The sequence below is a fragment of the Camelus dromedarius genome, chromosome 21, assembly GCF_036321535.1.
Source record: "Camelus dromedarius isolate mCamDro1 chromosome 21, mCamDro1.pat, whole genome shotgun sequence".
Lineage (NCBI taxonomy): Eukaryota > Metazoa > Chordata > Mammalia > Artiodactyla > Camelidae > Camelus > Camelus dromedarius.
Genome location: NC_087456.1, coordinates 24,233,410 through 24,247,776, shown reverse-complemented (window position 1 = coordinate 24,247,776; position 14,367 = coordinate 24,233,410).

The window sequence follows — 14,367 nt, the reverse complement described above, 5'->3', positions numbered from 1 at the left end:
AGGCCCACGTGGGGACAGAGCGCAAAGACAGCCACCCCCAAGCCAGGGAGAGTCCTCACCAGACCCTAGTCCTGCTGGTACCTTGATCTTAACTTCCAGCCCTCAGAACTATGAGAAAAGAGACACCTTTTGTGTAAGCCACCAGGTCTGTGTCATCTCGTTATGGCAGCCCTAGCTGACTAACACAAGTAACAGAGGAAGTGTTTGGGGAGCATTAGTCGTGTGTACCAGGCAACTTTACCTTGACAAGTTGGAAGAGCACTCACTTAGAAGTGAGCTCTCTTTCAGAAGAGGGGGGGATGACTAAGGTTTGCCTCCCGAGGCCAGTGGAGGGCCACCTTAGGGTCAGGCCACGTGCAGCCTGCCTCTCCCACCCTCCCTGTGTCCACGTATGCTTCAGCAACACGGGCTATTCCTACCGCCTGTCCTTCCTGGTTAACCTGGACCCTCCATGCACAGCTTTGCCCAGCACCACCCCCTCCATCTGTCTTCTGGAGGTGGCTCCTCCTGGAATAAACTGTACACCTCTCATCATGGAACTTACTCAGTATTTTTAAATTATCTGTACGTACATGTACTTTCCCTTGTGGACTGGAAACTTCTTGAAAACAGGATTTTTTTGCCTCAGTTTAGTATTTTCCAAAATTAACATGCATCTAAATTACCTGGGGATCTTGTTAAAAATCAGGTTCTCCTTCAATAAGTCTGAGATGGGGCCTGAGATTTTGCATTTCTAATAAGCATCCAGGTGATGCTAATAGCACTGGTTCTTGGTCCACAACAGGTAACAAGATTTTCTTTGTGTGTGTGTGTGTGTGTGTGTGTGTGTGTGTGTTCAGGATTCAGAACAGCATGGCTTATTGTGCTTATGCAAAGGGAGGAAGTGATAAACTATTATTCCAGTGGGTTTCAAGTCTGGCTTCACATTAGAACCACATGGGGAGGCTTTAAACAATTCTCTTGCCTATGTTCCACCCCGAGGAATTGTGATTTAATTAGTTGGGAGTGGAACCTGGACACTGGTAGATTTTAAAGCTTGAAAGTGCCCCTTGGATTGAGAGCCACTGGTTGGGTCTGTAAACTCTTTGAAGACAGGGGTTGTCCCTGTTATTCCTGGGTCTGTCGCAGGGCCCGGGGTACTGGAGCCACTTCATGTAAGTTGGTCCAGTAAATTAATTCCTTTATCTTGGCTCGGGTTCAGTGTTTCTCAGAGACGTCCACATCTTCGGGGTGGGCAGAACATTTTCTTAAGAAGGAAGGTGGTGCGGGAAGTGACACATTTATGAGGTGACAAAGTCAAGGGTGAGTGTGTCAGGGGACCCTGAATTAGGAAGTAAGTTGACTCTAGTGACATCTTACAGCTCTGAGTGGGTGGTAGAGGGGCCTCACTAAGGATGTCAGGCTTTTAAAAGTTACTATAAGAAAGAAGCTTTGCCCAGATTATATTCCAAGCCACCCCCTTTAACAGTGACTAACCTCCCCTGCCAGCAATGAGCAAACGTAAGTGAAACAGTTTATTGTTTAGTCCATTTATGCATTTTTAAATTTTTGATGTAGATGTGAGCAGTCCTGGCATTTCAGCAAAGAGGATTATTGGGAAACCTTCACTGATCTCAGAAGAATTTTATTTTAAATAATAAGATTCCAAATGCTGAGAAGATTAGGACGGTCTCTGAGAAAGGCCTTAATAATGAAGAAAGAAAGAAACAACAGCCCAGGAAGGCTCTTGGCACCAGAAAAACGGGCAAACAGTTATTTGAGAAATAGTTTGTGGTAAAGGCTGCCTTGAGTCAAATGGCTTCTGGAAAAATCCAGTGGGCCAGGTCCAGCCAAGTGTCCAGTGGCTGGACGCAGATGTGTACTGAAGCCAGAGCAAAGCAGCTCATGAGAGCCATTGTTGAGTTTTTAGGAGTTCTGTGAGCTAGTTTTTACACACAGCCACTATTAAAAAGTTAAATTGTAAAAGCTTACACTGGGATTAATTATATGTAAAGCAAACTAATAAATACTCAAAACTCTTTACTTCCCAATTATTTTACCACATTTCCCTAGTCATGAAAGCTCCAGAGATTATTCATGTCTAGTATAACTTTACGGTGGAAATACTGCATAATGGTGTACCGCGGCGTGTTTCTTTCCTACTCCACACTCAGTGACGCCATGATGGAAACTTGAGTATTTACATCATGGGAACAGATAAATAATGCAAATGAAGGTTTGATTCATTGTCTGGTCTTAGGAAAGTGATGAGGAAAATGTTGATAATTCATATTAAATGAATTTATATTAAAAGTGTATATTATCTTTATATTAGGAATAGAAAAAAACTGATGCAATAACCATTTCAAGATTTGGAAACTGTAATCCAATGTGGCGAAGTCACTCAAGTAATTGACAAATGAGTGAAGTTCTGACATAAGTCTTAATTGTTTCCCTTTCCTTTTATCATTAATAACTTTTAATAACACAAAGGAAAATATCGACCAACGTTCATGTGAAAAGTACGCTGGTTGGTTAATAGAAGCCACAGGGACAAAAAGTTTAGCAAAAATTGATGAAGACTCAATTGACTATATGGAAATTATAATAAAGAATATTGGTTATTTTATCACCATTTGTGAATTATGTCCTACAGATTTTTATAGCAGCAAAACTTACAATGAATTTGTGTTATATATTTGTATGCATTTTAGTTTCCAGAGAGACATTTATTAAATAATCACCAACCCATCATTATAGAGGTAACCTGGTCTCTGATAAGAAAACAAGGAAACAAGGACGCCAAGAGGCAGCAGGACAAAGTGCTGAAGTATGTGAGAATAGCTGCGCTCAGATCTGGCTCTGAGCACCTCTGAGCATGTTACTTAATCTCGCTGTGCCTTCGTCTCCTCAGTCTGTATAACCTACTTCCTAAGATTGGTGTGAGGTTTAAATGCAGTAATATACAAATAACACTTAAACACCGGCTGGAGGTACCTACTGAGTTATTACACTTTTATTATTAAAATCAAGGGACCAAGGGCCTTAACTGCTGATCGTAAAAAAGTTTTTCTGAGCTTTGATTTCTTCCACGGATAAAGTGAAAAATAAAATGATACTCGTGGGATTGCTGTGGGTCCTGTCAAGAGAAGGTTGGAGAAATGGCTTTTCTGTGCTGATTTGGCTGCAAGGAAAGAATGAGATCAACAGGGGACACTAGCATCTGGTCAGTCACTCTTTCTTCTAGGTGGCATCTCCACCTCTTGCCCCGTCATACTGCATCCTAGCTTTAAATGAGATCACATTCTGGAAGATGCTTCTAAGTGTGAGGAGTGAGGATTAACGTGTTTGCCCTACTCCAGGTGGCGGCTGGGGTAATAAGGGCTTACTGACTCTTACACAAAATTTTGGGGCCAGATGAATTTCAGAATTGAGAATTGGGGGGTTTAAGAAAGCTATATGGTGTATATATGGTCTACTGCATTAAAACCCTCAGTAGGCTGTAATCAAATACATGGATATTTCTGTGGTAAAATCAATTAACATTCTCACTAGGTTTTACAAATAAGGACTATAAATAGACTAACATCAGTTCAGATCAGGTTTCGCTACCAAACGAGTTCAGATCAGGTTAAATATTACCACCAGATGAGAATGAAAAGACTCGTGGGCTTGGAACACGGATAAGGAGCTGTGGCCAAACCTGGCAAGTCAGCCCAGAGGAGTGGAACCCCAGAATGAGCTTGTTTTTGTCTGCATGTTGTTTGGTCTCGCCTTCCTGTAGCCCAGGCGCCTGCCGCTCCCACGGCATCCTTACCCCCTCCTCCTCCTCCCACAGGGAGATTTCTAGAGGAACAAACAGAACACACACTTTTCCTTCACGTTATTCAGCAGCGTTTTTATCATGTCGCATTCCTACTAGATGAGGAAGCAGGCCAGAGATCTCGTGAGAGTTTGACCCAGAAGTTGGGTTACATGGATACGCTCGCCTTAGCCCAGAGACAAGGGGAGAGCAAAGGGATGAGCAGAGGTGTCTGCGGTTCACCAGGAAAGATAACGATTCAGTTACGGTTGCAAAGTACCAACTCTGGATCTCAAGGATGACCCAGTTCATCTCAAAGCAGGCTCTGGGGATAAATCTAGGTTTAGCCCAAAAGTCTCAGGGAACAGAGTTTCAAAGCCAAGCATCCTGCCCAAGAATCTGCCTTTAACAACAACAGCAACAACAACAAAATCAAGAAACAGCCTGTTTTGATGGGCCCTTCCTCCCTGCACGTCTTTATTCATGGCAGCACTGCTACCCTTGGTAGATCTCCATCCTATTCAAGGGTTCTCTGCGGTCCTAGAACAAAACTCCCCCTCAGTGACTGCCATGGACTCAGAAAGAAAGGTGTGTCTGAGTGTGCTTACCCTCCAGATACCACCGCGGACAACCTCACATACTTTTTCACCAAAGAACTACTGCAGTGGATCTAAGTGGTGTCCAAGGAACCACATGCTTAGTGACAAGCATCTTTACTGCCTCCTGTTTTACCTTATATGTTTGTGAGAATTTGAAATTCTACATCATGAAGTCTTTGTTTTAACGTTAACAAATGAATTTTCCTCAAATATTTTCAAGATAAATTAATGCACTAGGAAGAGACTTCATTCTTATCTGAGGTTTGCGTATTTGCTACCAGAATGCCAAAGACCTGTGAGGGCCCGTGTTCTTCTGTCGGAGAAGCGCAGCAGTGATGTGTTCTCCTCTGAGTTGTCCTTGGAGCAACAGACTTCAGGTACCATGTCAAGTTCATCTATGTCTCCCCACTGGACCAGCAGCTACACATCTTGGTTATAGAAGGCAAGGATGTGAAGGGACCCTGTTAGCAGCTCTAATGATTTCGTTTTCATGTGTGCAAAGGCCGAGACCCAGAAGAGTCTTGCTCAAGGCCACAGGACCAGGACGACTTGCTAGATCTCCTGACCCCAATCCTGTTTGAATTTGGCAGAGAGTGTAGGAGGGACTGACATCAGTAAGACAGCAGTGGATTATGGACACCCCCCGCCCCAACGCCTTCCTCTTCATGTGGCCTGGACAGTTTAAAGGAGTTGGAGATACATTTGCCGCATTTAACCTTTTGCAAAGGCTAAGTGTCTCTTCCTGACTTTTTAAAATTTAAATAATGATTCAACAATCATTCAAGATCCTGGAACAAGGCATATACAGAGCTTAGAGGTAAGGTTTATAAAGTCCCTAGCACACATTTGCTACCAAAGAAGTGGTGGAAACTATTATATTAAGAACAGAATCAGGTAAATTTTTTGTTGTTTGATTTCTTTTTCTTTTGTGCCTGCTCTACATTTAAAAGATCTCCCCAGATAATGGCTGGAAAATTCACAAAATGGAGCAATTTCCAACATTGTCATTCTTACTGTGACAGGAGGCCTAATCTCAATAAAATAATTATGATTGTTAGTCTCTCAGAAAATGTACTGCCTTTCTCTCCTAAGGACTGTTATGAGTCTGCCTCATATAAGAGAATTACTCAGATTTTGATGCACTATCTTTAGATACAACATTATTTTTTTGTTGTAATTCTTAGTAAGTCATTTCAGATGACTTCAATTCCAGCATTTTGGAAGTGATGCTGAAGTTTCTGGGATCTTTTGAGACCATGAAGGTTACATCATTCTGCGATGAAGCTCCCCAGAGAAGAGCCAGGGAGGGGATGACGGGACTCTCACCTCCACAGCGAGCTGGCAAGCCTTCCCTTTGGTCTAGGTCCACTCTCCACTCCCACCGCCCTCTTTGCCAGTCTCCTCAACAGGAGAGAAACAATGGTGACATGGGAGAGAATTTGCAAGACTTCAACCGAAAGGCTGGAGACCACTATGTGACTCCGTCAATGATTGGCTGGATAGTTCACTTCAACTTTGGGGGCCATTGGGAGAAGAAAAAATGACAACGTTGGACTGAATTTGTTAGTTCATCAGACTTTTTATTGAACACCTATTATGTGCTAGGTGCTAGCTACAGAGTTGACTTGCTGGTTCATCAAGCTCACAGATAGTCGCACAGAGTATTCTAAGCTAAGAGTAGAAGAGAATTAAAGGCGTTCCCTCCTACTCATTCTCTGTGATTAATACTGCACTTACTTGCCACCTTGCTCCGTTGGTTCTTTCTCCAGACTGACCTACAACCATAGGAGATAAACTAGGTCTTCTTCAGTCTTGATCAAGCACATCAATAATAAAGTGATTTTGAAGGATATGTGGAGTGACCACCTTGGTTCCCATGTGGTGCCAGCCTCCTAAGGACTGATTATCTGAGATCTAGAGGGCTGCCCTTTTCATTCCAGAATGGTGTCCAGCTCATTGCTTGACTCTGGGGTCAGTGCAGTGGTTTGTCTGCTGATTTTTCTAGAATAATCCTCATTAGAGGTTTAAAAGCAGAAATAGGAGTAGATTCTAACTTTAGAAGGACCAACCTCACAGCAATTGGGTGATTTATAATTTTTATAGGAAACAATATTTTAAAATCTTATTTTCAAAGCCATCCACCCACCTCCCTTTGACTGATTAGTTTTAGCATATAGGATTTAAGATAGATTTTAAGAAAATTCTACACTTTATTTTTCTTCTACTCCAAAACATCATAAAAAAGAAATAACTTTGTCTCATTTGAGCATGAAAAACAATTGTGAAGTTAATGTGTGCTCTGAAAATTATAAAACTATATGGGATAAATAAGAAGAGTGAGAAAAATAAAAATAGGTCCAATAAAACAGAAATGTTTGAGAAAACTTGTGTGTGAAATAATGTCGTATTTTTATAATTAGGAAAAATATTTATATAATCATTCTCTTCGGCCAATTCTTCTATCATACAAATAATTACGTTCTCGTGTATTTAATGTGTAAGTTCTAATTTTATATGTCAGACTTTATTACACAGGCAGAATTTTCAGAAGGAGCTTTCTACTGAAAGGAATTTATAGTTCATAAAAGTTATTTATTTTTGAGGAGCCACCTATTTAAAAGAGTATGTACAAACGAAAAAAAAAACCCACTAAAGGAGATGGGTAAACCTTGGCTTTTTATTTTTCAATGTGGGGCTGTTCAAGATGAGAGTGAAGAAAATAATATTGGATTATATTTAGACTTCTGTGATACATTTGAAAGCTGAAAAGAAAAGGTAGAAAATAAAGAGATACTTTTTTCCCGTTTAATATTTTAAAAGGAATTTAAGTGCCTTAAGGGCAAAAAACCAGTTGCTTTTTGGCCGTCAGTAATCTTTTCAGCAGGCATGGAAAGAAGAAGCCTTTATACCTTTGTATTTTTAGTTCCTTACAAAGGGCGGCTGTGCGTGAATGGGGAGAACATTAACTCCCATTTGCCCTTGAGCATCATCTATGGTCTTGTTGCGCCAGCTCCGCCAGTGAACACCATCAACAGTTAATTACCTGACGTTTCTCAAACATCTGGGCTTTTGGCACCCAGAACCAAAACATCTGGGCACATGTTGCGATTGTCCGCTTGTTTTCCAAGTTAGACACTGTGTCAGAATCATAGTAGCTATGGGGTCCTTCCTAGGTGCCAAAGCCAGGCTGAATAATTGACCTGCATTCGCCTGTTGAACCCTCCACAAGTGAATGAGTCCTGAATGAGGAACACATTTCATGGATGAGGGTTCTGAGGCTCAGAGAGGGAAGAGCAGAGCTGAGGGGAGGACCCTTTCAGTCTGATTTAAACCCTGCGCTGTTAACTGTTTCCCACATTGTCAAAACCATGACAGGAGGGCAGAGCCACAAATGGTACATATCGAATTTTTGGCTACACCCATCAAAGAAAGGGAGACCGTATAATATCTAAGTTAAAAATACTAAGAAATATCACCATTGTCAGCCAATTTGGTAATTTGGGGGAAAATTGTCCTTTTCTTTAATTCCTCTAATTGGCAACACAGACACATTCAAATTCACCGGATAACTGTGTGTTCCGTGTATTACACTTGGAGTGATAACAAAATAACTAAAAATATTTGCATCTGCTTTGTCGGGTTAAAGAATTGTTCATTTTTTTTTTTTTAAAGGATACAAAAACAAATTGAATAAAAGTGAGAATGGATGCCAGGTCAGAGATGAATACTCCAGTTCTTGTTCATGGTGGTGGTTATAATTCTACTGTGTACCCGTGAGCAAGTTATTTGATCTCTTAAGCCTCCGGTTTCTCATTTTTAAAACACAAATAAAACACAAAACCAACTCATCATACTTTGCTGAAGGATGGGATAAAATAATGCACGTAAAGTGCTTAATGCCGGGTCTGGCTCAAAGTATGGTCTGAAAATGTTAGTTACTATTATTATCATAAATATTTGTTATAACTTAAGCTAGTACGTGACAGAACTGGAATTCAGAACTACACCTGACGCTTACCCCTGCCAGCAGGAGGCCACAGGAGAGAGGAGAAACCTCATGCAACTTTCACCCTCTCTCTTTGTTTATGTATCTTCACATTCAGAGAAGAAAGCGAGTTTCACTTCCTCTGCTACTTCCGCCCCCTGCTGGCCGGGGAGGGAAAGAGGCGATGGTGGAGACGAAAGTCAATTTGCCTGTCTTCCTACCTACTCCCTTTCACTTCTCTCTGCCAGGTCTTCAGATTTCTTTAAATATTAAATCTGAATAACCCTAGCCTCCTATAAAAGGATGTGAGACCATGAATATAATCATTGCCTCTTTAGTGCTGAAATTTTATGGTTATGTAAAAATTCAATATTTAAAATAAAAAAAAAAAAAACCCAAAACTCTATGATAAAATTTCTCTGGATAAATAATTAGTGATGCCCGGAGACGCACTGTGGGGGTAGTGTATTTTTTTGACTTTTCATCACAGACAGATGGTTTACACATCTTTAGCATTTAGACCTTTCTGAGGAGCATTATATAATCTCAGTGAAGTTACCAAATGAAATAAGAAATTCCTCGTTTGGCAGATGGAGCTTGCATATCGAGTTCATAAACTTTTAATACTTCTCCCAAGTCCAAAATCAGAGACAACCTGCTCCAAGTCAGTTTCCCATTTGCACTTAATTAGGGAGTGTGTTTTGGAGGTCAGTGAAAATCAGTGGAGTACATTTTCATAATAACTTTCCTCACAATAAAATTATTTGGGAGGCAGCAATCCAACTTTTTCTGGAAGGAGGGCAAGAAAAACGGGGACACAGAATGAAGTTATTGGATACCTTATCTGGAACTGCCCAAAAAGTTGTCTGGGATCCAAAGAACACACAGTACCTTCTGGATCAGGGGAAGGGAGCCAAACACTTTTATATTCTCAACAATTTTCAAAACTGTGCAATTTCACACAATTTTAAGGACTCCAAATACGAGAGAACAAAAGCCTTCTCAGGGTTGTGATCATGTTACACTTGTAGAAATAGAGGCAGCAAGTCTCTGGGTTCAGGAAAATGTAAATGACACATTTAGACAGGATTGTTGGTAGTTAGAATTGGTTGTCAGATTGTCACTTAATGGCTGGCTGATCTTGTGCACTTGGGATTCTCAAAGATAACACAATGAGCCCCAAACATACTACACTGCACTTTATGGATATGTAATATCATTGTAGCCACAGGAAGGCATATCGTGCTTGTGTTAGCCTTGGCCTAAAACATTCTAGAGAATCAGAAGATGAATTCAAAGTCGCAAACTCCGAGTAGAAAATCAAATCCTAGAGAGTAAATCTCCGTAATAGATTAGGAAATCAAACTCTCCTTGGCTAGTTAAATTCTTCAGAGTTGTTTATTTTTCTTTCTTTTCAAAAAATAATATTTTAGCTACTTCTAAATTCCATTTGGTTTTTACAGTCCCCACTAATCCAGGAGGACATAGCCAAGATCCACAATTTCTGAATTGTGGTTGATAAGCTTTTGTCATAATATAGCGCCTTTGGCTGCAATATGTTGAAAAGATCTTCAACCTTATGTACAGAACATGGTTATCCTTTTTGTCTTTTACACACACACACACACACACACACACACACACAGACACAAACACAAACACATACAATTGAGGTAGGATTGGTTATATTTCTACTGTGAAGAGTCAGTGATAAATTGTTCTGAGATGAAATCTTGAGGCTTCTAAACCAGATTTCCCTCAAAGGCAGTTGATATGTCAAGTGGCTATATTTACCAGATGACTGAAGTGTAACCATAACCAATGCAGCATGACTGATGCATCAGAATGAAGACACTATTTCTCTTTAGTCTCTTAATTTGATAGTGATGATAACAGGGAATCTGTCATACTTGGTTTCCAATATGTGGCAGATCATTCAGATTATGGCCTTTACAATTTATTTGTCTGTAAATCACCCTAGATTCAGTCCAGCTGGCATTTTTTTCTGTTAATAGACATTACCTGGTCTTGTATATTAATTTGGTGAAGCTTTGATGTTTCAGGCTGCTGTTGTGGGTCATGTACGGTGTGGTAGGCAGCCTCTAAGATGACCCTCGATGATCCCTGCCTCCTCTGTACAGTTCTCTCTCTTTCAGTGTGGGTTGAACTTACTCACTTCTAATGAAGAGAATATGGTGGAAGTAATGGGATGATGCTACCGAGATTAGGTTGCAGAAAGACTGGCTTCTATCTTGGGTACCTTCTCTTGTGCTCTCACTTCCTTATAACCCTCATGCTGCAGGAGGGATGCTGTCACATTGTGTACAGCCCCATGGAGAGACCCACATGGCAAAGAACTGATGAATCTGGCCAACAACCAGGGAACACCTGAAGCTTGCCAACCTCTGTATGAGTGAGATGAGAAGTGGATTCATCCACAGTCAGCGTCTGAGATGAGCGCAGCCCAGCTGACACCTTCACTGCAGCTTCATTAGAGACCCTGGGTCACAATGCATCCAGCTAAGCTGTGCCCAGATTCCTGACCCACAGAAATTATGAGATAGTAAATGTTCATTATCCAAACTGCCAAATGGGGGGTTTATTTGTTACCCAGCAATGGATAACTTACACATCTTTCTACTTCTACCGGTGGCTAAATATCACAGAGTATGCTACTCTTAAGCCTGGTCAGTGTTCAAATACTGACCATAGTGACTCTTCGGCAGGCAGTTTCCCAGGGTTGAGGAGAACTTGGTTTATTTGCTGGTAAGCCAGGCCTCTACCCAATACAAGAAAGGCTGGGACTGTTTGGTTCTAGAGTCAATCAGCATATTGTGTATGTGTAGTGATAATGCCCCCATTTTACATGAGATTTGGGTCATCCTCAAAATCACAGAAAGAAGGGGAAGATGACTGAACAATAAATGGGAGGAAACTATGCTTGTAGTGGTTCTTTTTTTTTATATATATTGATTTCTGATGACATTTCCAGAATTATATTTTTCTGAGCATTTACAGAATTCCTTTTCTATAAAGTCAAGTCAGATTGTCTTTCTTGGATCCCTTTAACTATATATAGACCCAGTGAGAAGGGAAATGAGGCTTTTGATTTTCGTCCATTCATTCCTCTACGAGACACAAATGCGTCAAAGTACTAAGAGCCTAGCCTTAAATAGTTTGTTGTGCAATAGAATAATTCAGGGTGTTCTGTCCAAAGCAGATGTTTTTTTTTCTCTTTAGAAAATTTAACAATAAATGTCTCAGGGTCAGAAGGAGGTGGTTGATCAGAGCTGGGAGCCCACAAAGATTGTAGCAGTAGTGTTAAAACAATATTGTTTGTCTTACCCTTCATTTCCTCAGAGGTGCACAATACTTTTTCCTCCCCGCCCTGCAGCTCTCTTTCTAAAATTGTTCTGGACCTTTGGGGGCCTTCTATATTAAGACTGAAGGAAACTGGAACCATTCTTTGTTCCTTCTTCTGAACACTGGTCCTGGATGTGATAAAACTGGGTGAAGAAGGTGGGAGAGCAGCTTCTCCTGAGGCCCCAACATTGCCTCTCCCAGACCCCTCTCTCTGGTCCTGACACACTGTCTCCTTCCCTCTTCTGTCCTCCGCCCTCCGTCTTCACACTCTCTTTGACATCCCTTAACCCTTGTTGACCCCCCCTCCCCCACCTCCCACAATTTGCCAAAGAGCCAACTGCGCTGAGCAGAAGGGCAAACAACCAAGCACCCAACGTGAGCTATGACGGCCCCACCTCTGCCAGCTCCCCAGACGCCTGACCCCCCTGCGCAATCCAGTCCCCCCGTCTGGCCTCCCTACCCTGGGCCTGCAGCCCTGAATGAGCCACAGCCTGCTCAGGAATCAGTTGCAGGCTCTAAGGGAAGCTGCGAACCAGGCCAGAACTTGCTCCACACCCAAGAAGAAAATTGGTTTACTGGTGGAGGCCACTCTTCCAAATCCTGGAGCGAGCCCTGCCAGCCGAACGATCATTTCTGCCCTTTGGCGACCATTGTTTTCTTTCTTTGCAATGTCTTATAAAAGGTGATAGTGTTGTTGACTCAAATTTCCATGAAAAAGAAAAAAACAAAAAACACTGCCTGGAGGACCATTCAGAAGCTCCTCACCTGCTCTGAACGCCTGCCTGCGCAGCTCAGGCGCGTGAGCACGGTTGGGTGGATTCTCCCAGGTAATCGGTTTCTTGGAAATTTGCAGGGTTGTAGGCTCTCCTTCCTGTGAATCTTACAAATGTCTGAAAATAGCAGACAAGCACTCTGCCCACAGAGTTATGTTAAGGTGTTTAATTAACACAAAACACTGTGTATCGCACGTCTCGGAAGTCAAGTGAGGGGAGTGAATCTGGCCGGGAAGATCTCTGAGACAACTCAGTGTTGCCAGGACCGATTTTTCTGTGTCCGTAAGACAAAATGAAAGGTATGTTTCTTACTTGAGTTTCCTCTGGAATTATGCTGTCCTGCCATTTTCTTCAGTGGTTACTTTTTGTGAATCTATAGGGCAAGCTGTCATTATGGATTGTTTTTGTGGCTTTCCTTCAATACACAGTGCAGTTAATATTCATTTCTTGATTTTTCCAAGGGTTGAGGAGAACCTGGTTTATTTGCTGGAGGCTGTTTTAGTTTTTTTTCCCTTTTCTTATATTCTTCCTGCCTTTTCCCATCCAACAGTCACTTCCTGTGCCTACTGTGTTCCCTAGCGGCCTCTCTGTTCTTGAATTGAGTTTTCTTCTGACTGTTTGCAGTACAGCCTTGAATTAGAGTTTTATTATAAATTGAAATAAAGCTGTCCCAAGTGTAACTAGAATTTCATCTCTCCCGGTGCCAAGCCCTATTGCCTCTCCAGTGTCAACAGAGAACTTTCCTTTTTCGAGATTTTGCAAAATTTAAAATCATACTTTCCAGATACAAAAGGGGAGAGTTTTTGCACAGTAACAAGAAAATGGGTGGATGGAGACATTCGTTATTCTTTCTCCCTCTCTCCCTCCCTCCCCTTCCTGCCTCCCAAGAGGAACACTGGCCTTCACTTGTATAGGCCTTTAAGATCTCTCTGCAGTAACAGGAGCAGGTTGGCTAATGGTTCAAAGGCATCTGCATGCTTTAGTCACCAGGTATCTCTCACTCTGTTCCCTTCTGTAAAACAAAAGGCGTGCCAGCTCGAAGCCCACTTTACGATTGCCTGATGGATAGCGTGCTCCCAAAGCAAAATGTTTTAAAATCATCCTTGCAGTTCTGTGATGGAAAACAACTGTTTTTACTGAGGAATAATTCTACTCTAACTCTATAGCTCCTTATTCTTGCCCTGTGACTCTCCTTTCGAGTTGGACTAGATGGTATGAGCATCAGAATTCACCCATGACCCCTAATCTTCAAGCCAGCCAATAGATTCGACCTTTTCCTCTTAACACACTTTAACTAGAATGACTCTGAGGAAAACATGTAGTCTATATGAGCTTATTTCTCAGTTACTGCTTCAGCTGACTTCATAGAGTGTTTGTGAACAATTAAATGACAAGGAGGAAAACAGACTGTACTTTAATTTAAAAAAGAACTAAATATTAGTTAAATCATACTGACTGGTAAAATTAAATGTGTGTGTGTGTATGTGTATATATATGTGTGTGTGTGTGTGTGTGTGTGTATATATATATATATATATATGTTGCTCCAGGTTTAAAAAACCCATTGACTGGTGGAATTAGATGATGGAAAGTAAGACAAAATTTGTACTAAACTCAAAAAAAAAAAAAATGATGAGGAAGAGGAGAATCCATGGCTTTAGTCCATTCACAAGTGGGGTTAGTAAGCCGTCCTTCGTTTCCCAGAGCCTGCACGCAGCTGCATCTCAAATAGTCCCACTGGACATTCTGGGCTTCCTCTCTAAGTGGTGGGGGGCGAGGGTAGAACCTCTGTGGGCTCTGGAAGCTCAGTGCGGTGGTGGGCTCTCCCTGCCAAGGTGAAGCAGTGAAAAAAATCCTCTGTAGGAG